The sequence below is a fragment of the Pseudophryne corroboree genome, chromosome 3 (assembly GCF_028390025.1).
Source record: "Pseudophryne corroboree isolate aPseCor3 chromosome 3, aPseCor3.hap2, whole genome shotgun sequence".
NCBI lineage: Eukaryota > Metazoa > Chordata > Amphibia > Anura > Myobatrachidae > Pseudophryne > Pseudophryne corroboree.
The window spans coordinates 354,467,412-354,493,941 of record NC_086446.1 but is presented as its reverse complement, the minus strand read 5'-3'; the positions used below and the strand labels follow the sequence as shown (position 1 = coordinate 354,493,941).

Sequence of the window (26,530 nt, the reverse complement as noted above, 5' to 3'; positions counted from 1 at the left end):
CAATATTTGGTGGTGTCTATATACCCTTTCCTTCCTATTAGTGATGATTTAATGTGGTGATGTTTTTTTGTTATATTACACACATGCATGCAATCCACTGTGTATTTGTTTGGGAAAAGGGTTAGCCAGGCCTCTTTGTGCCTCCTGATGAATGGGTCCCCATGTGTGACCTGTGGCCCTGCAGCACTAAATCTTCTCTCCCAAACATTCACCTTGACCAGATAAAGGACCAGTCAGAGGGGTGGGGGGCCCCTGGCTCACAAGATGATTTCTTATTGGGAGGAGCACATCTGGGGATATGTCTGGGAAAGTCATCTATCCCCCCTCTCAGGGGACCTCACAGGACTGCAATACTTTAACCCCATCACAGTCACATAATGTAATCACATACTCAATGTTCTAACCTCCTACAAATAAACCAGTACATGTATCCCTCACACTCTCCTATTACACATACTCCAGTACTTGTCTCCTTTACATCCTCCTAATATAGAGACATCAGGACCTGTATCCCTCACATCCTCCTACACGCAGTGGCTAATGCCGATCAACAATGTCGACAAGCACAAGGTAGACAACAGTATGTGGAACCCGACATGCCAACAATCTGGTACTGCTATGTAGGGCATGTGTGTTTTACAAATTTAAACATGATGCTAAAGTATCATATTAAAAGTTCTAAAGTCGAGACTCAATGCTATACATTTCTGTACTAGATTGTTGGCATGGCCGGTTTGGCATACTGTTGTGCCCTTGTGCTTCTTGACATTCTGTCGATACACAAACTACGTCCCATCCTAAACAGGGGCAATTCAATTAGCAGCTTGGCCGCCATGTGCCATTCCACATTGGTACTTTGTGGCCTGCAACACTTCAAGTTGTTCCATATAACCCACAGACATGTTTACTTACATTTGAAGCGCGGAGCGGAGATATAGGTGAGTGGAGATGGGGCGGGCCAGACTAGTTGCGCCACATAGACACACCCCTCATAGTAAAATGTAGCTATTCACACATATTTGCATAGGGGGAGGACTAAAACGGAAACAATTACCACAGAACTGCATCATTAGCCCCCCCCCCCATCCTCGTATTCACATTATTATTCTCCCAATTCTGCCCACTTCACTTGGGAGTGGGCTGGGTACGCGAGGGGTGCCCACTCTTCCGGGGGCGCGGGTGACTACCCAAAAATCAGGTGTCTCCCCCAGATTCCGGGAGGGTAGGCAGGTATGCTCACAGAAGAGAACTTACGATGATGGCCAAATATGCATAGACTGTAGGCTTGCGATCAGGACCTCTACCTCTATGTATGTCTGTTATAACCCAGTCTCATTGTATACCTGATTTGATCACAATTGTAAATTGCAACAGAATATATTGGCACTATGTAAACTTATGTAAATAAAAAAATATGTTGTAGCCCAACATTGCGGCATGTTCAGTGGCACATCGCTCCTTATTGAATCATCCCCACAGAATAAATATTCTCTTCCTTAAATAGAAATCCTGAAATAAGAAAGCTAGGATTGGGTTAATTAAAACTGTAATGGCTAAGAATCTTCTTGGCACAGAAAGGGGGGTGGGGGGGTCTTTTTATCCCCCACCTCTCAAGTAATTTATATCAGTCAGAACAGCCTAAGCTGAAGCCCCATAAATCTTTATATACTAACTTAAAGCAGACAATGAGCAGCCCCCCTCCTTCACTCCTGTTCTGTGATTAATGGGGAAAGACCCCCCCCCCCCCCAGCTACTCCCTGCCACAGAAATACATTCCTCACCCCCTATACTAACAGCTCTAGACTTTAGAGGACTAGGTCCTGCATGCAAATTCACGAGCACATAGAAACTGTTATATGCATACATGTTTTTCTACATCCAAAATACAACATTCCCTCCTCCAATTTATCCTTTCCCTGGTAAAGATTCTACTTCCGATTTTACCTCTTTATTGTATACTGTGCATTTACATAAAACCTTGATCACTGAAACCACAGTAAAAGTTAATGTAAAAAACAGCTTTTCTATTTATGTTTAGTTTCTATGACAAAAGAAAAAAATCTGAAAATAGATCTATAAAGGATGCAGTAGACCTGTGGCTCCTCAGCTTTAGTTGTACTATGAGGTATAGTTCCACAGCCGCTTGGGAGTCACATAACAGTATACATTTCTACAGTCCACTTACCATACACAGATTACCAGGTATTTCTACACAAACATATTATTATTATCCTTTATTTATATGGCGCCACAAGGGTTCTGCAGCGTATATGAATGTATACATTTATAAAGTGCAGCTAAATAAGTATACTGCATAACACAGTATATATTTGAATCTGAGGAGATATTGCGTCAGGTTCTGCACTGAAGAATAGATCCAGCATCTGGCGGCTCAGTGGGCCCAGTGCACAACAACTTTCTGTTTTCACAGCTGCAGTAAAGTGGGATCTTTCATTATTTTGATTTCTGGGAGTTTTTTGGCTTATTCTGCAGATCCTACTAACGTGGAACACTCTTCCACCTCTTCCCTCCCTCTCCTACATCCCCCAAACAGGACTACCCGCTGCAGCATGTAACATGAGGCTGCCTGGTGCAGACTGCATTGGGGCACAAGGGTGGGGGTCAGGTGTATGGGGGGCGTTTAACCTTTACAATGCCAAAGGATCATACAATACAGTGAATGTCTCCTCAATTCATACCTGTCCCCGCTTCTCTAGCAGTCACTTTAACGTTCTCTCCACCCTCTCTACTGTTTTCACTCTCCTAAGGTTGTTTCCAATTCTTAGATTGGGTTTTTCGCTAGATAATGTCGTTTCCCTATATTTCTTTTTCTGTACCAACCACACTGCCATTTGATATGAATTGAGAGAAAGGTCAGTTTCTAAAGAGCAGACATCAGAAAATGCCAGACGCCTGAGCTACCCACGCACATCACAGAGCCCACCCTATGTGCCCACACCACGGTGCTGCAGAAAAACAATGCATGGCACTGTACCTACATTTACTTAGTAAGGGCACCAAAAATCCTACTTTTTGTGCCCGATGGGACAGAGGGGAAAGTGAGAAGACAAAGAAAGAGGCTGGAGACAGTGAGGAGTAATGTGAGATGAGGAAGATAGACTGGAAAATAAACACAGATAAAGAGTGGAAAGGAAAACTACAGTGGAGAAAGGAACACAGATGGAGGAAGATAAGGTACATTTACAGACTGTATAAGAACATTTGGGAAATGAGACAATACTTTTAAATAAGTGAGATAGTGGGGTGCAGAGACACAGGGAGAGGTGTAATTGGAGAAAAATAAAAGGGATGGAAAAAACATATGATAGAATAGATTAGTACAGCCCCCACCCCCTCCGAATAGTGCTGTCCTCATATGCTCTCTGCATCACAATGGCTATAGTGGGAGAGGAAGCTGCACGGTTATAGACTGGAGGAGGGACTTCAGCAGCACCCGTGGGTGGCAGGTGATGGGTGCTGCGTGTGATCACAACCCACCACTGGGGAATAAGGGCAGTCTGTGATATTGGTAGTTCCTTCAACATAATACTAACCACAAAAAGCGGAAGATGGAACTGGGGAACCTGTGGTGTTAAAGGGAAATGGCACTCTTGTATAGATTATTCATCATGTCTCCGAAGAGCACAATCAGTTGACAGGAAAAGAGCTCTCACGCAGATTAACACAGCTGAAATAGCATATCAAGAGGCATAACATGTTACAATGTTCCTGTGTATGTAGTGTATGAGCTTCTTGAAGCTCAGTGCACAGGCAGCCAGTATCTAATCAGTTACCATATAGTGAAGTACAACTCTGTAGTGTCATGGACATCATCACCTTTAATCAATATAAAAACCAAACCAAAACTGATAAGAATGCAGTGACATCAATGAGGCACAAAAACAGGTTCACCACACAATATGGCTGCCACAGTGATCACTGGATCCTAGTTATAGTGAATTGGTAGGCTGCATTCCGATTGATAGGCTGCATTCCGATGAATAATGGCACAACTTAGAAAATGGTTCCACTATGTGCAGATTACAGCTGTATTTTAAGTACTAAACAACATGTCTCTTACTGCCACTAAAAGATACACAAGGAATACTAGCAGATAGTTTTCCCTTTCCAGTAGAGCTTGCAATTAGATGGGCTTCTGTCACCTATCTTCAGTTTCGTCATTGTGAAGGATTTTGCCCGCAAGCCTGCGTTTGTAAAGCAATCTATGACTTTTGCAAATTAAAAACATATCTATATCATATACATTTCCTTTTACCTCAATATTCAGCGTACAATGTAGTGTCCACTGCCTGCTCCCACCTTTTGTGTACATCACTGTCAGTATACCAGCTATTCTTCCCCCAAATCACCCCATGGGAGGAGGTTGTTATCTATGTGTGTGACCTATTTTCTGTTGGAGATGCTGGCTCTTATGTAACAGCCACAACCAGCCTAGAATGGGGGAGTGGGTCTAGAAAACGTGGTTTAGGAGCCACAGGTACCTTTAACCCGTTAACTCCTGAAAAGTAATTACATTCTATTAGAAGAATTAAAACTAAATTTTCTGTTAATAATATTAAGATGACAATGAGATAAGAAATGTGTTTGGCTCCTTAATAGACAATGCTTTTTATAATATAGGACAAGTCCTCTTTTAGTGGTCTCTTCTGTGATCAACAGCGCAGTGACCCCATAGAAAAAAAACAAGTGCACTACAGAGCATACCATAGCTCTTCAATAGAAATGGAGGACCAAATGCTCCTGCTTCAAGAGCTACAGCGCAAGGCTATTTGTTATGTGTCTGTTTACATATATCCAGCTTCCATCTCTTTAATGGAATCGTATATATAAAAAAAATTCAATATTTATGAAAACATGCAGCTTAAAGGCGGATTATCAGTCTTGCGTATGGTTCCATACATTAAACATTAACCTAGAATATTTCTTATCTTGAGTCAGGCATTTTACTTAATGCAGCAGGGCCAGCTGACATCAGCTGAGGTCCAACGTTGCAGGAAGCATATTCTTGATAAACACAGCACTGCTAGTATGATAGAAGCTCACCATGGCAGCAGTGACAATATCCCGACCTTTCCCATGGTGTGTCCATGATCTTCTCTCTCCATCGACAATACACTGCATGGATGATAAAAGGATGCCTTAGCAAGAATGAGATGAGCATCACCATATGTCAGAGAATCTGGGTGCAAGGCGGGCCATCATGGGGTATATTGACTAAAAGTCATTTTGGGACGATGTTGATCGATTTTTTTAACTGATTTTGTGTTTCAGGGTCTAAATCAAACATCGACCCAAATCAACTTTTAGTAAATATACACCCAGGTGTGTAATATTCTGCATAATTAATGACTAAAATAAAATGGTACATAGCTTCTTGCAATATACTTGCTTCATCTGTTTGCACTAAACAGGTCTATCAAGAAAATAACCTGGGATATAAAAAAAACTTGCACATTGTATGGGCCAATAGCACACAATGAATAATGACATAAACACTTACAGTAGAAAACACATTAGTAAAAGGATGACCAGAGAGAAATGCACAAATCAATGCCTTATAATCATCATTATAGCTACTATGCAGTCAGTGTAATGGTACTGTAGGTGTGCAGTAACTAGGAGTTGTGCAGCACCTTGGGCTGGCAAAGAATACTGGGGACACATAGGTCCACAACAGCTGGAGAGCTTGCCTAAGTCTGCTAGAGAGTAAATGCAAGTCACACATACTGTAGAAGTTACTCTGCAGACCCAAAGTGAAATGATTTTAGTACAGCGCCAAAATTCTTATTATATACTGTATTCTTTATGTATATACACTTTTGTCTATTCAACAGAGGAAGCTACAGTACCACAATCTTTTAAGAAATGAAGAGGAAAGTTACTACAATCATAGTTGTATAAACTAGCTGATGGATGTAAATACACATTAAACATTTCACAATACAATCAAGTACAGGCTTATAAAATGACTGGCATAGTAAGAGTCATCTTAAAAAAGCAGTCTGAGGCTCTGCAATTCCGAGCAGTCTCCTGCAACAGCTGGATTGCTCATTCCCTTAGGGTTGGCAAGGAGAAGTAGCAGAAAAGGCTTGGGGATTTAGATAAAGAACAGAGAGAATCCTCTTCCTTACTACACCACGGAAAAGAAAGCAATCATCTCAAAACCAAATCTTTATTGCCTCCTCCTGGTCATTTAAAAGTACTACAACTGCATGGAAATTCAATAAGCTTATTACTTATTACAGGTTGAGTATCCCATATCCAAAAATCTGATATCCAAAATATTCCGAAGTCTAATCATTTTTGAGCGCGACTAAGATAGTGAAACCTATGCTTTCTGAGCACAGGCAGGAGCAGGTAACTGGTACCTGGCAGCTATCTAGTCACTGACACCTGCCAGGAGTATTCAGCCAGCCCAGCACTCTTGACATTTTTGGCGGAAATCAGAAATGCTCTCCCGACTCCATGATCTGTTGATGAGCCCCCGGGACCCGCCGGGCCCTTGTGGCTGCTTTGGTTGCCCAGGGGTGAATCCGCTACTGCACGGTGGTGAGTTCGCTAACTTAATTGTCAGACCTCGTATGATGGAGTCACACTAATGGCACTGATATATAGTTAATACGGTCACTAACTGAGGGGTGCAATAATGGATATTAAAAGGGACCTGCTAATAGGGGATGGGGGATGTGCTTCACTCAGTGAAAAAGGGGGGTCACTTATATATAATGCAGGAACCCATATCTTTTAATACCTATTCTGGGTAAGGGTCGTTGGGTCGACTCAACTTAGGTCAATAGTCCTTAGGTCGACCACTGAAGGTCGACATGCATTAGGTCGACAGGGACACTAGGTCGACATGTACTAGGTCGACATGTCATAAGGTCGACATGGGTTTTTGGACTTTTTTTGGTGTCTTTTTCTTCGTAAAGCGAAGGGGAACCCCAATTAGTGCACCGTGTCCCCTCGCATGGCTCGCCATGCTTCCAGCAAGGTTACCGTTTCCAATTATAGTCCACATGGATAGTAAAGTATGAAAAAGTCCAAAAATCGGGAAAAAATAAGATTTTACTTACCGGTAAATCTATTTCTCGTAGTCCGTAGAGGATGCTGGGACTCCGTAAGGACCATGGGGAATAGACGGGCTCCGCAGGAGATAGGGTACTTTAAGAAAGCTTTGGATTCTGGGTGTGCACTGGCTCCTCCCTCTATGCCCCTCCTCCAGACCTCAGTTAGGGAAACTGTGCCCAGAGAAGATGGACAGTACGAGGAAGGATTTTTGTAAATCTAAGGGCGAGATCCATACCAGCCACACCAATCACACCGTATAACTTGTGATAAACTACCCAGTTAACAGTATGAACAACAACATAGCCTCGGTACAACCGATAAACTATAACATAACCCTTATGTAAGTAATAACTATGGCCCTCATTCCGAGTTGTTCGCTCGCAAGGCGATTTTAGCAGAGTTGCTCACGCTAAGCCGCCGCCTACTGGGAGTGAATCTTAGCATCTTAAAATTGCGAACGAAGTAATCGCAATATTGCGATTACACACCTCGTAGCAGTTTCTGAGTAGCTTCAAACTTACTCGGCATCTGCGATCAGTTCAGTGCTTGTCGTTCCTGGTTTGACGTCACAAACACACCCAGCGTTCGCCCAGACACTCCTCCATTTCTCCGGCCACTCCTGCGTTTTTTCCGGAAACGGTAGCGTTTTTCCCCACACGCCCATAAAACGGCCTGTTTCCGCCCAGTAACACCCATTTCCTGTCAATCACATTACAATCGCCAGACCGATGAAAAAGCCGTGAGTAAAATTACTAAGTGCATAGCAAATTTACTTGGCGCAGTCGCAGTGCGGACATTGCGCATGCGCATTAAGCGGAAAATCGCTGCGATGCGAAGAATTTTACAGAGCGAACAACTCGGAATGAGGGCCCATATACCAGTGGCGTGCGGTGAGGTCAGAGGCTGGTGAGGCACTACAGCCATAATGTCCGCCGAATCCTGCCGATGACCCCTACCGCCGCCGAGCTAATGCCCACTACTGCCACTTACCCGATGCCTGCTGCCACCGCCAATGGCTTACAAACTAGCCCACCATCAACTGACCCAGCCCTCCGCCACTAATTTGCACCTCAGTCCGATGCCGCCAATGCCCGCTGCCTGCCTGCTCATCATACTTGTGATATATTGTACATTTTTAGAGAAAAAAATAAAAATTAGTGTTTGGAAAGGGAGTGGGAGGAGGACATGAATGCAATTTTGTTGTCCAGGGCTTCCATTAACTTAATGGAGAAGGATCTGAATGGGTTAAAAAATGTAAAAAAAAAATGCGTGAAGTCCCCCTTCCTAAGTATGACCAGCCTCGGGCTCTTTGAGCCGGTCCTGGTTGTTTAAATACTGGGAAAAAATTGGACAGGGGTTCCCCGTATTTAGACAACCAGCACCGGGCTCTTAGACCGGTCCCGGTTCCAAAAATATGGGGGACAAAAGATGTAGGGGTCCCCCGTATTTTTAAATCCAGCACCGGACTCCACTAGCCAGGGACATAATGCCACAGCCGGGGGACACATTTATGTAGGTCCCTGCGGCCGTGGCATTACCCCCCCAACTGGTCACCCCTGGCCGGGGTTCCCTGGAGGAGTGGGGACCCCTTAAATCAAGAGGTCCCCCCCTCCAGGCACCCAAGGGCCAGGGGTGAAGCCCGAGGCTGTCCCCAGCACCCCTGGGCGGTGGGTGCCGGGCTGATAGCCATAAGTGTGTATAAAAAAGAATATTGTTTTTTGTTGTGGAACTACAAGGCCCAGCAAGCCTCCCCCGCTTGCTGGTACTTGGAGAACCTCAAGTGCCAGCATGCGGGGAAATAACGGGCCCGCTGGTACCTGTAGTTCTACAACAACAAAAAATACCCAAATAAAAACACAACACACACACCGTGGAAGTAAAAATGTATTAAAACACACTTACACACTCACACATACTTACCTACATCCCACGCCGGTCACGTCCACTTGTCCAGTAGAATCCAATAGGTGGTTCCTGTAAAAATGAGAGAGAGATCACTTACCTACATCCCACGCCGGTCACGTCCACTTGTCCAGTAGAATCCAAAAGGGGTACCTGTAAAAATGAAAATTATACTTACAAACAAAGTAATCCACAGGAGGAGAAAGAGAGAGCGAGAGAGAGAAATTAATGAATATTATGCCCTCGCTGACGCGGGAAGACGTTAGCACAGACAGGGGAGAGTCCTGCTGCTAACTGGGATGATGGAGCAGGCTCCCCCAATAGTTGTGAGCCTAGTAGCTGTACCCCTAGTAGCTTTGCCCCCTGTAGCAGTGCCCCCAGTAGCAGTGCCCCGAGTAGTTGTGACCCCTGTAGTTGTGCCCCCAGTCGCTGTGCCCCTTGTAGCTGTGCCCCCTGTAGCTTTGCCCCTTGTGGCTGTGCCCCCCAGTTGCTGTGCCCCTTGTACTTGTGCCCCTTATAGCTGTGCCCCTTGTTGTTGTGCCCCTGTTGCTGTGCCCCTTGTTGTTGTGCCCCCCAGTTGCTGTGCCCCTTGCTGATGTGCCCCCCAGTTGCTGTGCCCCTTGTTGTTGCGCCCCCCAGTTGCTGTGCCCCTTGTTGTTGCGCCCCCCAGTTGCTGTGCCCCTGTTGCTGTGCCCCTTGTTGTTGTGCCCCCCAGTTGCTGTGCCCCTTGTTGTTGCGCCCCCCAGTTGCTGTGCCCGTTGCTGTGCCCCTTGTAGTTGTGCCCCCAGTCGCTGTGCCCCCAGTAGTTGTGACCCCAGTCGCTGTGCCCCTTGTAGCTTTGCCCCTAGCTGTGCCCCCTGTCGCTGTGCCCCCAGTCGCTTTGCCCCCAGTAGCTGTGACCCCTGTAATTGTGCCCCCAGTTGCTATGCCCCTTGTAGTTGAGCCCTCCAATTGCTGTGCCCCTTGTAGTTGTGCCCCCCAGTTGCTGTGCCCCTTGTAATTGTGCCCCCCAGTTGCTGTGCCCCTTGTACTTGTGCCCCTTATAGCTGTGCCCCTTGATGTTGTGCCCCCCAGTTGCTGTGCCCCTGTTGCTGTGCCCCTTGTTTTGCCCCCCAGTTGCTGTGCCCCTGTTGCTGTGCCCCTTGTTGTTGTGCCCCCCAGTTGCTGTGCCCCTTGTTGATGCGCCCCCCAGTTGCTGTGCCCCTGTTGCTGTGCCCCTTGTTGTTGTGCCCCCCAGTTGCTGTGCCCCCCAGTTGCTGTGTCCCTCTTGCTGTGCCCCTTGTTGTTGTGCCCCCCAGTTGCTGTGCCCCTGTTGCTGTGCCCCCCAGTTGTAGTGCCCCCCAGTTGCTGTGCCCCTTGTTGTTGTGCCCCTCTTGCTGTGCCCCCCAGTTGCTGTGCCCCCCAGTTGTTGTGCCCCCCAGTTGCTGTGCCCCCCAGTTGTTGTGCCCCAACACAAACACATAAAAAAAAACAACACACGCACATACTTACCGCTCCTGCAGCGCTGTCCTCCGTCCGTCCTCCGTCCGTCCGCCGCCGGCTCGTCTCTTCTGTACTATGGGAGAGACGTCATGACTCATGACGTCTCTCCCATAGTAGCGGCGCTGGCTGCAGCGGGCGCCCACACAGCCCACGGCGCCTGCTGCAGCCGGGAAGGGGGTGATTGGACAGCGGATCTAGCACTGGATCCGCTGGGCCAATCACATCTGGACACTGACAGGGGCGTGCATTCATCGCACGCCCCTGTCATTGCGGCACCAGTATAGGTGCCGCTTGTCCATTCATTTTCAATGGGCTTTCACAGCCCATTGCTGCGCCCCGCCCCCCGCTGCCCGGAGTTTTAATGTTAGCAGCGGAAGGCACCTCTCCCGCTGCCTCCCACCCTCACAAGCAGCCACAGGGGGGGAATTATTAAAATAAGGAAAAAAGATATTGATAACAGACTCTGTTATAAATATCTTCTTTTTATTATTTTAATCATTATGACAGGGGAGGCACTGCCTCCCCTGCCTCCCCTGACTGCACGTCCCTGCTATATACAAGTCTTGCAGAAGAAGTCCGCACTTGGGACGGGCGCCCAGCATCCTCTACGGACTACGAGAAATAGATTTACCGGTAAGTAAAATCTTATTTTCTCTAACGTCCTTGAGGATGCTGGGACTCCGTAAGGACCATGGGGATTATACCAAAGCTCCCAAACGGGCGGGAGAGTGCGGATGAATCTGCAGCACCGAATTGAGCAAACAGGAGGTCCTCCTCAGCCAGGGTATCAAACTTAACAGAACTTTGCAAAGGTATTTGACCCCGACCAAGTAGCAGCTCGGCACAGCTGTAGTGCCGAGACCCCTCGGGCAGCCGCCAAGAAGAGCCCACCTTCCTAGTGGAATGGGCCTAAACCGATTTAGGTAACGGCAATCCTGCCGTAGAATGCGCCAGCTGAATCGTGTTACAGATCCAGCGAGCAATAGTCTGCTTTGAAGCAGGGCCGCCAACGTTGTTGGCTGTATACAGGACAAACAGTGCTACTGTTTTGCAGATCCTAGCCGTTCTGGCCACGTAAATTTTCAAAGCTCTGACCACATCAAGGGACTCGGAATCCTCCAAGTCACGCGTAGCCACAGGTACGACAATAGGTTGGTTCATATGAAAGGATGAGACCACCTTTGGCAGGAATTGAGGACGGGTCCGCAATTTCGCTCTATCCATATGGACAATCAGATAGGGCTTTTAGTGAGAAAAGCCTCCAATTCCGAAACTCGCCTAGCCGAAGCCAAGGATAACAACATGACCACCTTCCAGGTGAAATATTTCAACACCACTGACTTAAGTGGTTCAAACCAATGTGACTTAAGGAACCGTAACACCACGTTAAGGTCCCAAGGCGCCACCAGCGGTACAAAAGGAGGCTAAAAATGCAGTACTTCCTACACAAACGGTTGTACTTCAGGAAGAGAAGCCAATTCTTTTTAGAAGAAAATGGATAAGGCCGAAATTTGAACCTTTATCAATCCTAATTTCAGGCCCAAGTTCGCTCCAGTTTGAAGGAAGTGAAGCAGACGGCCCAAAAGGAATTCCTCCATAGGAGCATTCCTGGCCTCACATCAGGAAACATATTTTCGCCATATTCAGTGATAATGTTTCAATGTCACTTCCTTCCTAGCCTTAATTAGGGTAGGAATGACCTCCTCCGGAATACCCATTACCGCTAGGATCCTGCGTTGAACCGCCATGCCGTCAAACGCAGCCGCGGTAAGTCTTGGAACAGACAGGCCCCCTGCTGCAGCAGGTCCTGTCTTAGAGGAAGAGGCCACGGATTCTCTGTGAGCATTTCCTGCAGATCTGGATACCAGGTCCTCCGTGTCCAATCTGGAACAATGAGAATTGGTCTCACTCCTCTTTTTCTTATTATCCTCAACACCATGGGTATAAGAGGAAGAGGAGTAAACACAGAGACCGACCGGAACACCCATGGTGTCACTAGGGTGTCCACAGCTTACTGCCTGAGGGTCTCCTGACCTGGCGCAATAACTCTGCGGCTTTGTGTTGAGGCGGGACGCCATCATGTCTATCAGTGGCAGTCTCCACCGAATTGCAATCTGTGCTAAGACTTCCTGATGAAGTCCCCGACGTAGGTCGTGTCCGCTGAGGAAGTCTGCTTCCCAGTCGTCCACTCCCGGAATGAACACTGCTGACAGTGTGCTTACATGATTCTCCGCCCAGCGAAGAATTCTGGTGGCTTCCCCCATCGCCACTCTGCTCCTTGTGCCGCCTTGGCGGTTTACATGAGCTACTGCGGTGACGTTGTCTGACTGGATCAGAATCGGTTGGTCGCAAAGTAGGGTCTCCGCCTGACGTAGGGCGTTGTATATGGCCCTTAGTTCCAAGAAGTGAAGACAAATCTCTTGACTTGACCAAAGACCTTGGACATTTAATTTTTTCCTGTGTGACTGCTCCCCAACCTCAGAGGCTCGCGTCCGTGGTCACCAGGATCCAGTACTGAATGCCGAACCTGCGGCCCTATAGAAGGTGAGCACCCTGCAGCCACCACAGGAGAGATACCCTGGCCCTGGGGGAGAGGGTGATCCACTGATGAATCTGTAGATGTAACCCGGACCACTTGTCCAGTAGGTCCCATTTGAAAGACCTCGCATGGAACCTGCCGAAGGGAATGATTTTCCCCGGACTCGGGTGCAGCGATGCCGACACCTGTCTTGGTTTCAATAAGTTCCTGACCAGAGTCATGAGTTCCTGAGCCTTCTCTATCTGAAGGTAAACCCCTTTCTGGTCCGTATCCAGAATCATACCCAAGAAGGGCAGACTAGTCATAGGAACCAACTGTGACTTCGGGATATTGAGAAACTAGCCGTGTTGCTGTGACACCTTCAGCGAAAGTGACACGCTGTTCAACAACTGCTCTTTTGATCTCGCCTTATAGGAGATCAGCCAAGTATGGGATAACTGTGACTCCTAGCTTGCGTAGGAGCACCATAATTTCCGCCCATTACCCTGAAATTGGTAATGATAATACTGTACCGCAATTCTCAGGTACGCCTGATGGGGTGGATAAATGGGAACATGAAGGTATGCAGCCTTTATGTCTAGATACACCATCAAATCCCCCTTTTCCAGGCTGGCCATGATCGCTCTGAGCGATTCCACCTTAAATTTGAACCTTTTCCAGTATAGGTTCAGAGGTTTTAATTTTAAATAGGTCTGACCGAACCGTACGTATTCGGGACTACAGCCAAGGTTGAGTAATAGCCCCTTCCTTGTTGCAGGAGGAGAACCTTGAGCACCACCTGTTGGAGATACAATGTGTGAATTGTATTTAATATAACTCCCCTGCTGGGGGAGAAGCCGGTAGGTCTGATAAGGAAAACCGGCGAGGAGGCACCTTTCGAATTCCTTTGTAACCCTGAGAACAATTTTTATTGCCCCGGGATCCACCTGTGAGTGAACTCAGATGTGGCTGAAGAGTCGAAGACGTGCTCCCCCTGGGACGGACTCCCTTAGCGGAGCTCCCGCATCCTGCGGTGGATGTAGTAGAGGCCGGGGAGGACTTCTGTTCCTGGGAACTAGCTGTGCCCCGTGCCCTTACCTCTGGTAAGAAAGGACGCTCCTCATAATTTCTTGTTATTCTGCGACCGAAAGGACTGCATTTGATAATGTCGTGCCTTCTTAGTCTGTGAGGGAATATAAGGCAAAAGATCAGAATTACCAGCTATAGCTGTGGAGACCAGGTCCAAGAGCCCTTCTCCACACAATTCCTCAGCCTTGTGAGGTAAACCCTCCATATGCCTCTTTTAGTCGGCATCACCTGTCCATTGCATGTTCCACAGGACAAGTCTAGCAGAAATCGACATAGCGTTGACTCTAGAACCCAGTAGACTAACGACTCTTTGGGCATGTCTTATATATATATATATATATATATATATAAAAGACAACATCTTTTACATATAAATAAATATATATATATATATATATATCTATATACTAGGGACAATCAGTTGCGGATTTACCGCTAGGCAACCTAGGCATTCACTTAGGGCCCCCTGTGTCTCAGGGTACCCGGCCACGCTGATTGGACAGCTGCCGCTGGGACCAGAGCCAGCTCACGCGCACACACAGTCTGTCTCCGCTCAGTCCGCTGTCAGTCACAGTGTAGCCACCTCCTCTCCTGCACAGTGGCACACGTGATTTACCAGCAGGGAGACGGAGCGGGACTCGGGAGAGACTGGAGCCCAGGAGAGGACTGTCCGTGAGGTGCGCCGCGGGCCGCTGAAAGGAATCAAAGGAGGAGACTCACTGAAGAAGTTGTCAGTGAGTAACTATCGCGGCTGCCTTTGCGGCGCCAGGTGGGGGAGGAGCTAAGGGGGCAATCAAGCTTGTTGATAGGGGTGGGTGTTGGGGTTTGGGGTGCCTGCCAGTGAGGGGGGCACGATCGGGACTTGTTGAAGGGGCCGGGAGTGAGACTGACAGTGTGCCTGTCAGTGCCAGTACTGCTGGAGCCTGGAGGTGAGTACTAAGTGCCTGCTAGCGCTGGTGATGCAGTTTCAAGCATCAGATGCACACAAGCAGCATGTGGGGGCAATATGGGGCAACGACAGAAGCAGCGGTGAGCAGCTGGGGGGTGGGGGGGTCGTCACTGTGGGGCAATGTGTATCTGTCAATGTGTGTCTGGCACTGTGGGGCAATGTGTATCTGGCACTGTGGGGCATATGTATATCTGGCACTGTGGGGCATATGTATATCTGGCACTGTGGGGGCATATGTATATCCGGCACTGTGGGGCAACAACAGAGGCAGCGGGGGTAAATGTGTATCTGGCACTGTGGGGCATTGTGTATCTGGCACTGTGGGGCAGTGTGTATCTGGCACTGTGGGGCAGTGTGTATCTGGCACTGTGGGGCATATGTATATCTGGCACTGTGGGGCATATGTATATCGGGCACTGTGGGGGCATATTTATATCCGTCACTGTGGGCCAATGTGTATCTGGCATTGTGGGGCAATGTGTATCTGGCACTGTGGAGCAATGTGTATCTGGCACTGTGTTACAATGTGTATCTGGCACTGTGGAGCAATGTATATCTGGCACTGTGGGGGCATACGTATATCCGTCACTGTGGGCCAATGTGTATCTGGCATTGTGGGGCAATGTGTATCTGGCACTGTGGAGCAATGTGTATCTGGCACTGTGGGACAATGTGCATCTGGCACTGTGGAGCAATGTATATCTGGCACTGTGGGACAATGTATATCTGGCACTGTGGGGCAATGTGTATCTAGCACAGTGAGGCAATGTGTATCTGGCACTGTGGGACAATGTGTATCTGGCACTTTGGGGCAATGTGTATCTGGCATTGTGGGGCAATGTGTATCTGGCACTGTGGGGCAACAACAGAGGCAGCGGTGAGCAGAGGGGGGGCACTGTGGGGCAATGTGTATCTGGCACTGTGGGGCAATGTGTATACGGCACTGTGGGGCATATAGTGTTATGGATTGTTTGAAGAAGGGGGGGCCCCAAATTGGTGTCTTGCTTAGGGCCCCATGAGATGTAAATCCGCCTCTGGGGACAATAACATGGCATCCTTATCTTGGGGTTAAACCACCGCTGATAAGGTATCTGACTACGCTGCTACAGCGCTATAAACCCATGCCGACACAATCGCCGGTCTGAGTAGTGTACCAGAATGTGTGTAAATGGACTTCAAAGTACTTTTACTGCATGCTATCTGCAGGATCCCTGAGGATAGCTGTTAAGTCAGCGCTACCTTTTTGGGTAAACGTGTCAATGCCTTGTACACCCTAGGGGAAGATTCCCATCTTATCCTAGCCCCATTAGGGAAAGGATATTCCCTGAGAATTCTTTTTGGGAAGCTGCAGCTTCTTGTCTGGAGATTCCCGCTCTTTTCCTTCATGAGAGGAGGGAAATTTACCTCAGCTTTCTTCCCCTTAAACATGTGTACCCTTGTGTCAGGGACAGATGAGTCATCAGTGATATGCAAAACACCTTTTTATTACAATAATCATATATTGAATACTTTTCTGCCAGTCTTGGCTGTACTTTGCATTATCGTAGTCGACACTGGAGTCAGACTCCGTGTCGATAACAGCAGGGGCAAACGCAGGATTTGTAAGGGGGGGTTTCCAAATATGCCATATGCCATATGAGATATATATATATATATATATATATATATATTTATATATAAACTATATATATCTATAGATAGATATTAGGTATATAGACTATAGATCTAGATAGATAGTTAGATACATAGATACAGATATAGTGTGATATATATATATATATATATATATATATATATACAAAATCCGGCACTCCTCGGGTACACATACATAATTGCTTTACTGAGTGCCCTCCACGATGAATGTCTTGCATGGACGCGTCCCCATATTTTCTGCAACTCGGTGGCACTCCGGTCAATAATCACACGTTAGACAAGCAGGCTTGGTTTGCAACGCTTCAACGTCGTGTAGTGACGCTTTTGTCAACCAGTATAAGTGTCATTAAACGACGACGACGCTGAAACGTTGCATACCAAGCCTGCTTGTCTAACGTGTGATTATTGACCGGAGTGCCGCCGGGTTGCAGAATATATATATATATATATATATATATATATATGGAAAAGAAGGAAAATTCAGTGCTACTTGTGAGGCAAAAAGGCAAAATTACCACCAAATACTCATTATGGTAACTATATATATATATATATATATATATATATATATATATATATATAAAACAAACAGTATTTCCACTATGTGGAAAAGACAGCACTCTCCAAATGGATTTTCAAAAAATCAAAAAGTGAATATTTATTGTAAAGTTTGTCTCACAGTTTTCCAGGAAATGTCCAACGTTTCGGTCCACACCGGGACCTTTTTCAAGGTATACAGCATCAGAGACAACCAAACAGCAATGCAGCATAAATCAAAGTGAGCAGGGAAACTGGAGGCTCCAGTTTCCCTGCTCACTTTGATTTATGCTGCATTGCTGTTTGGTTGTCTCTGATGCTGTATACCTTGAAAAAGGTCCCGGTGTGGACCGAAACGTTGGACATTTCCTGGAAAACTGTGAGACAAACTTTACAATAAATATTCACTTTTTGATTTTTTGAAAATCCATTTGGAGAGTGCTGTCTTTTCCACATAGTGGAAATACTGTTTGTTGTACTATGGGCCCAATCTTTTACGAGATTGGACTCTGACTGGCACCCCACTATTTACTGTTATTAAGTGAGAGTGCAGGGACCCCCCACTATATATATATATATATATATATATATAAATCACCCACAGGTAACTTGCAGCCCACGCTACAAATAGATGTGAATTTGCTATAGAAAATTCAACTTGAACAGACTATATATGCACACACAAGTTCACACACACACACACACACACACACACACACACACACACACACACTCGCATTAATACAATTACACACTGTACATACACACTCGTCATAGACACTCAGCTGCGACTCCACTGAAAGCCCTCCGACAGGCACACTTCTCTCTACCTAATTATAATCCCGCCAGATACCAGCCGCTCCGGAGCGCAGTCCACTTGATTGCCCGCTGTCAGCTGCAGCTGCCGCCACTACAGATGACCCGCAGCTCAGTCATTTCCAGGGGCATTGGAGAGCACAGAGAACTCTTGTTCGCGGAGTTCTGGCTGAGGAGCTGTCAGGCGGCAGCTCAGATCATGGCTGCGGCAGACACTGTAGAGATGGAGACGCTGGGGTAAATTTACTAAGATTCGTATTTTTTCACATGGGACCCCTTTCCCCGAATGCCAGAAACCCCCTCTGACTTATGTCTAAGAGGGTTTCTTCAGCCAATCAGGGAGCGCCACGTTGTGGCACCCTCCTGATCGGCTGTGTGCTCCTGTACTGTCTGACAGGCGGCACACGGCAGTGTTACAATGTAGCGCCTATGCGCTCCATTGTAACCAATGGTGGGAACTTTGTGGTCAGCGGTTGACCGAAAGTAACCTCACCGCTGACCACAAAGTTCCCACCATTGGTTACAATGGAGCGCATAGGCGCTACATTGTAACACTGCCGTGTGCCGCCTGTCAGACAGTACAGGAGCACACAGCCGATCAGGAGGGTGCCACAACGTGGCGCTCCCTGATTGGCTGAAGAAACCCTCTTAGACATAAGTCAGAGGGGGTTTCTGGCATTCGGTGAAAGGGGTCCCATGTGAAAACATGGGGCCCCTTTCAGTTCGAGGTCGGGTGTCCGTTTTTTTATTTTGACAAGTACGTGGATTACAAATGGATTACAAGCAGAAGAGCCTTCTACCCTGGATTTTGTGAGTATAATTTTTTAACAGGTTCACCATGGATTCTACATGGAGAAGAGGACCGACCCTCGTGTGAACATAAGGTAAGTATGTGTATATGGTGGTGTGGATGTATGTATTAAAGTTATACTTTCAAGGTGTGTGTCTTATGTCTTTATTGGGGTATTTTTTTAGTAGTAGTACTACAGGTACCAGCGGGCCCGGTTTTCCGCCGCATGCTGGTACTTGTGGTTCTCCAAGTACCAGCTTGCGGGGGAGGCTTGCTGGGACTTGTAGTACTGCTACTAAAAACAATATTCAACACTTTCAACAAAGGCTATCAGCCCCCCATCCGCAGCCCTTGGATGGGGGGGACAGCCTCGGGCTTCACCCCTGGCCCTTGGGTGGCTGGAGGGGGGGACCCCTTGATTTAAGGGGTTCCCACTCCTCCAGGGTACCCCGGCCAGGGGTGACTAGTTGGGTATTTAATGCCACGGCCGCAGGGCGCTGTATAAAAGGGGCCCCCCCGGCTGTGGCATTATCTGTCCAGCTAGTGGAGCCCGGTGCTGGTTTCAAAAATACGGGGGACCCCTACGCTTTTTGTCCCCCGTATTTTTGGAACCAGGACCAGGCGCAGAGCCCGGTGCTGGTTGCTTAAATATGGGGGAACCCTTGTCAATTTTTTTCCCATATTTTTGCAACCAGGACCGGCTCAAAGAGCCCGAGGCTGGTTTGACTTAGGAGGGGGGACCCCACGCATTTTTTTTTAACAAATTCAAACATTTCCCACCCCTTCCCACTGAAAAACATGCACGGATCTCATGGATCCGTGCATGCCTATCCAATCACGGTAAAAAAAAGCAGGTCTGGTTTTTTTTAGCACTTTTTCACGAATTGTATTTCAGCACGGCAGTGTTTGGCTATTGTCGGCAGTGTTTGTGATTTGCACTTTTTAGTAAATTCCCGATTTCTACCAAATTGCAGGCGTATTTGACCGATGGTGTATTGATTCGTGATTTTTTCCTAGGACTTCCAAAATATTACGAATGCCCTCATCACTGCCGTGATTTTTGCTTAGTAAATTACCGAGATGACACTTTGAAGAAAAAACGGCATCTCGGTCAAAATCGGGAGCTTAGTAAATATACCCCGCTGTCTCCATCTCCAAAAAAAAAATCTCAGTCCATCAGGGGGGGTGTTTCTGGGTACTCAGAAACCCCCCCTGCGTGCGCTACTGAACAGTGCCTATTATTTTGGATAGTAAGCGTTGTGAAACTCTGAAGGTCTCTGTGACATAGGGGCAGACATGGGTAGATTCCCTGTCTGTTCTCTAATCTTTTGTAATAAGGTCATCTTAGCACTTAATTCCACATATCCAATCAGGTGTCGGCGTTGTCGACGGAGAGACCACGCACCCACACAGATTTGCTCCATCTCTTCCTTCGGAGAGCCTTTTACCGCAGACATGTTGACACACACGTACCGACACACTCCACACACACACACACAGGGAATCTCTTATCTAAAGACAGGTTCCCCCCTAGGCCCTTTGGAGAGACAGAGAGAGAGAATGCCAGCACACACCCCAGCGCTATATAACCCAGGAAAAAACACAGAATGTTTACCCAGTAGCGCTGCTGTAATGTATAATCGCCAAATATGTGCCCCCCCCCCCCCTCTACTTTAAAACCCTCTTCACCGTGTGTCAAGCAGGGGAGAGTCCGGGGAGCTTCCTCTCAGCGGTGCTGTGGAGAGAAAATGGCGCTGGTGAGTGCTTAGGGAGAAGCCCCGCCCCCTCAGCGGCGGGCTTCTGTCCCGCTCAAACTTACTAAAATATGGCGGGGGCTCTTTTATATACATGTACAGAGCCCACCTGTACATGTATATTGTCTTTTGCCATACCAGAGGTTTATATTGCTGCCCAGGGTGCCCCCCCCCCCCCCGCGCCCTGCACCCTTACAGTGACCGGAGTATGTGAGGTGTATGGGAGCAATGACGCACAGCTGCAGTGCTGTGTGTTACCTCAGTGAAGCTGAAGGCTTCTGCCGCCTGACGACTTCTGACTTCTGTTCTTCTAGCTCTGTGAGGAGAACGGCGGCGCGGCTCCGGGGGTGGACGCCCAGTAAGAACCTGCGTTCACCCCCTCTGGAGCTAATGGTGTCCAGTAGCCGAGGAAGCAGAGCCTATCTTAGACAAGAAGGTCTGCCCCTCTCTCCTCAGTCCCTCGATGCAGGGAGCCTGTTGCCAGCAGTGCTCCCTGTGAAAAAGTAGTAAAAAGTAGAGAAAAAATCCAAACAAAAATGCTTCTAGGCAGAGAACTCAGGAGAGCTCTCTGCAGTGCACCCATCTTGCTCTGGGCACAGTGTAAAACTGAGGTCTGGAGGAGGGGCATAGAGGGAGGAGCCAGTGTACACCCAGAATCCAAAGCTTTCTTAAAGTGCCCTATCTCCTGCGGAGCCCGTCTATTCCCCATGGTCCTTACGGAGTCCCAGCATCCTCAAGGACGTTAGAGAAAAATATGTGAAAAACTCATGTCGACCTTTTGATCTGTCGATCTAGTACATGTCGACCTAATGCATGTCGATCTTTAGTGGTCGACCTAATGACTGTCAACCTAAGTTGTGTCGACCTAACGATCGTATCCCCTTATTTTTACATTAGTGTTCACTGCATCCCCCACTTACTGATTGTAGCAGCTTAGTAGGTCCCCCATCCCTTATAATACCCATTATTACACCCATCAGTCAGTGTGACTGTACTGATTATATATCAGTGCCCCACTGATTGTAGCAGGCATCTCCCATACACGGCTGTACTTAAAATAGAGTATTTGAACATATGGGCGGGACGTACTAAAGCCATGTTTTCGCCCATGACGGTATCGCCATCTTTAGATGGCGATACCCTAGAGAAGCCTATGGGCTTCTTATCGCCGGCCGCCGCAACCCGCCACCTCTGCCGACCCCTGCCACTGACGCCGACCCCCCTACCCACCAGCATACCTTCCTCCAGGAACCCGGGACCCGGAAGGTAAACTCCTCCTCCCCCTAGCAACGCAGCCGAGGTCCTTCCGGTTGCAGGGAGGAGGAGGAGGCGCCGGGGACAGCATGCTGCTGCTTCCCGGTGTGGAAGGAACGTGGAGAGCCCAGGAAGGTGATGGAGACCCCCACACACCACCTCACAGGTATCGCGAGGGGCCTCCATCACCGCAATGCAATGTTGATCGCATATGTTAATACATATGCGATCAACATTGCTGTGATGGGCGGCGATGTATGTTAATACATCCCACCAATTGATACTGTGCATCCGGAAAGTATTCACAACGCTTCACTTTTTCCACATTTTGTTGTTACTGCCTTATTCCAAAATGGATAAGTCAAATTTTCCCTCATAATTCTACACACAATATCCCATAATGACAACAATAAAAAACTAAGATATCACATGTACATAAGTATTCACAGCCTTTGCTCAATACTTTGTTGATGCACCTTTGTCAGCAATTACAGCTGCAAGTATTTTTGATTATGATGCCACAAGCTTGGCACACCTATCTTTGGGCAGTTTCGCCCATTCCTCTTTGCAGCACCTCTTAAGCTCCATCAGGTTGGATTGGAAGTGTCGGTGCACAGCCATTTTCAGATCTCTCCAGAGATGTTCGATCGGATTCAAGTCTGGGCTCTGGCTGGGCCACTCAAGGACATCCACAGAGTTGTCCTGAAGCCACTCCTTTGATATCTTGGCTGTGTGCTTAGGGTCATTGTCCTGCTGAAAGATGAACCGTCACCCCAGTCTTAGGTCAAGAGCGATCTAGAGCAGGTTTTCATTCAGGATGTCTCTGTACATTGCTGCATTCATCTTTCCCTCTATCCTGACTACTCTCCCAATTCCTGCCACTGAAAAACATCCCTACAGCGTGATGTTGTCACCACCATGCTTCGCTGTAGGGATGGTATTGGCCTGGTGATGAGCGGTGCCTGGTCTCCTCCAAACAAGACGCCTGGTATTCACGCCAAAGAGTTCAATCTTTGTCTCTTCAGACAAGAGAATTTTGTTTCTCATGGTTTGAGAGTCCTTCAGTTGCATTTTGGCAAACTCCAGGTGGGCTGCCATGTGCTTTTTACTAAGGAATGGCTTCCGTCTTGCCACTCTACCATACAGGCCTGATTGGTGGATTGCTGCAGAGATGGTTGTCCTTCTGGAAGATTCTCCTCTCTCCACAGAGGAATGCTGTAGCTCTGACAGAGTGACCATAGGGTTCTTGGTCACCTCCCTGACTAGGGCCCTTCTCCCCCAGATCGCTCAGTTTAGATGGCATGACAGCTCTAGGAAGAGTCCTGGTGGTTCCGAACTTCTTCCATTTATGGATGACGGAGGCCACTGTGCTCATTGGGACCTTCAAAGCAGCAGATATTTTTCTGTACCCTTCCCCAGATTTTTGCCTCGAGACAATCCTGTCTTGGAGGTCTACAGACAATGCCTTTGACTTCATGCTTGGTTTGTGCTCAGATATGCACTGTCAGCTGTGGGACTTTATATAGCCAGGTGTGTGCCTTTCCAAATCATGTCCAATCAACTGAATTTACCACAGGTGGACTCCAATTAAGCTGTAGGAACATCTCAAGGATATTCAGTGGAAACAGGATGCACCTGAGCTCAATTTTGAGCTTCATGGCAAAGGCTGTGAATACTTATGTACATGTGACTTAGTTTATTATTTTTAATAAGTTTGCAAAAATCTAAAAAAAAACTTTTTTCACATTGTCACCTCCACCCCCCACTCCCAACTGATTGGAATTTAAAGTAGGTGTATGTTATATAAAATAAAACACTGTAATGAAATACACTGGAAGACCTCATGTTATTTTCTGTGCACATGCCGGCTCCTCTCTCTAAGCATCTGATGTCATACACACGTGTGTGTATGACATCAGATGTGTGTGACTAGTCGCACGCACAGTACAGCAGGACTGGAGACACAGGCATGCGCTGGAGCCGGCACCCAACAGCTGTCTAAACACTGACAGCCTGCTGGGAGAAATCATCCAGCCGTCGGACAATTTTGGTGAAGCTAGTGGTTCGCCGAAATGCCCTTTATACAGCCTTGTCAGCAGGCCTCCTGGGACTAGCAGGGCCTCTTGGGACCAACAGTGCCCTAAGCAGCTGCTTTGGTTGCCTTGTGGTAAATCCTCCACTGGTCATATTTGGTCTGAAAGTCATACTTACTCATGGATTGATAACTAGGGTGACCATATTATCCATTTTACCTGGAATGCTCATGGATTACACAGGTTCTGTGGCTGATTAAAACCAGCTGAAATGTAGGTTTAAAGTCAGCCAGCCACAGAACCTGTGTTATCCATGAGCGTCCCAGGTAAAAGGGATAATATGGTCACCCTAGATAAGCCAATATATAGCCATGCATTAGGGTTTTAGAAGACTCCCAAAACAGTATTGAGTCTTCCCAATGATCCAAATTGTTGGCAACAAACTCTTGTGTCAAAGTCGAAAAATATTGAAGAACACACAGCACGTATAAACTGCACACACATGCCCACTGCGCGTGCACTTGTTCTGCCGTGCGTGCACATATCCGCAATTTGCGTATGGCCGCTCCCGCGGTCCTGTGCGTGGTATGGGTATTTACGGCAGAGTTTGTGAACGCATGGAGAGCTATCAAAACATTACATATTTAATCCAAATACTGCACATTGTACACATAGTCCCCCTGCACCACATCAGAAAGCATCAACAGTTTAAATGATTCCAGAACAAGGGGATTCACCTTTACAGTATAAGAGGGGACAGATTAAGGTTATAAGGTGGTGTTTGGTATCCAGCTGTAGGGTATTTTAAGGGTAACATTCCGGTGTTGGTTTTCGGAAGATCGCATGTTCCTGCGGATAGTTAGGTGCAGAAGCAGAATATAGATATAAACTGTATTTACTGTATATTATGTATGCGACGGGAATCCAGAGGAGACCACCCACAAGAGCAGTTGGGAAAGACATCGCCTACCTTTTCAAATCAACCTATGACCTCTCCTGTACTGTAAAGGTGCATTCCTGTGTCCAATGGACAACGGGATTACAGTATCCATTGTATTGCTTTTGGAAGACTTGTATAAATAAAGCCTGCTGCAGCCCGGCCTGACACAAGACTCTCAACGTTATCAACCTGATAGCGGAGGACCGGGAGGCGCACGCGAATATACTCACGTATGTACATTGACTGTAGCCATTTACTCTGTTGTATTGTAGTGCATAATTTGTATTGTTAACCCCCTTTCAGAAATATTACTCTGTGGTGTCGGAACCCAGTGATTACCTACAAATCGGTGTTGTGTCTTCCTTTTCCTGCTAAGGTTTAAGAGTGTATTAGTAATGCATCGCATTGCTGTATAAGGTTTAAAGTGAATCTCTGGGTGTGTGCGTGCTGTGTGTACTTTGTACCCCCAGCGCGGTGTTTGTACGCTAAGTCCGTACAAACAGTGTATAAAGTACGTAGCGTGTGTATTAAGTATAGCAGCCGCAGCGGCTAAAGGTTTAAAGTGTATTTAAGGTGTGTTTAAGGTATAGCTTTATGTTTTAAGATAAAATCGACATTATCAATTGGGGGCATCGTCCGGTTTTTCCACATACCCGCAGCCTAGCAGGTTAAAGCAGACTTTATCTATCAGCAAAGGGCGGACAAGTATCCTACGTAAACCTTTTTCTGGCTGGTGGATACACTGGAAACCCTATTTTATTGCTGATTAGATGGCGTCTGCTCTGCATGGTTTGTAGGGATGCTGGTAGGACCTGTAAAGTAAATACGCAAAGCTATTTAAAAAAGTCTGTGAATTTTTGTTTGGCGCCAAATGCGCACACAACACAAACGTACACCTGTACTTTGTATACCCGCTCACATTGTTGCCATAAGTACTGATTACTAGATTCATTTAGACCTGTGTAAAAAAAATAATGGAGAAATTTGTTGCTATTTAGTTAAAATATAGAATAAATATTAAGGAAGTAAACGTAAAACACAAACACAGTCTGGCCTAGTTAAAAAGGTTTATACAGAAAGAAACTGTGTTGTGTTAAGTGAGCGATTATAGGTAATATCGCTTACATTTATAGAAGTGTGGGATTTGTACTATTGCGGACGTACGGTTTTTGTACACGTGTCTCAGACAAAGTACGGGACTGCGTACGCAACGTAAAGACATACGCACGGTCGCGTGTTTACGCAACGTGCGTAAGGGTACGACCGCTAAGTACAAATTACACAATAGTATCGTTTAGTTTAGGGGCGGGACAGTAGTCACGCTACATTAGCACAAATTGCTCGGTTTCCAAGATTTAGTTTAAATAAAACCTTTTTTACTGTATTGCCTCTGGGAGTAAAGCTGTTTATCTGAATGAAAGATAATTTTCTGTACAGAAAAACCAAAAAGTGTATTTGAGTGAGCGAACGTGAGTGAGCGAACGTAACAGTGAACTTAGTTGAACCCAGGAATTCGGGATCCCGTCGAGTGGTACATCAAGTGAGTGGAGACTTGGTGGCGTGAGGCAGCTGACTCATGTTAATATAGACTGAAGTACAAAGGAGCAAGGTAGGAGAGTACCATGGCCCAGGAGGTCAGCGAGGTTTAGAGTACCGCGGCCCAGGGGGTCAGCGAGGTTTACCCATATAGTTTTTGATACGCTCCGGCTGAGGTTTTGCAGCTT

The 26,530-nt window shown here is 47.0% G+C and overlaps 1 long non-coding RNA gene across 1 annotated transcript in view; it reads left to right on the top strand.

The window, feature by feature from the left end:
• Window positions 1-3,078: 3,078 nt before the first annotated feature.
• The window catches only part of LOC135055563 (uncharacterized), a 224,165-nt gene continuing 200,713 nt past the window's right edge, over window positions 3,079-26,530 (top strand). Inside the window, exon 1 of the long non-coding RNA XR_010243776.1 lies at window positions 3,079-3,195. This is a non-coding gene — a long non-coding RNA (uncharacterized LOC135055563). The remainder of the gene's footprint in view (window positions 3,196-26,530) is intronic.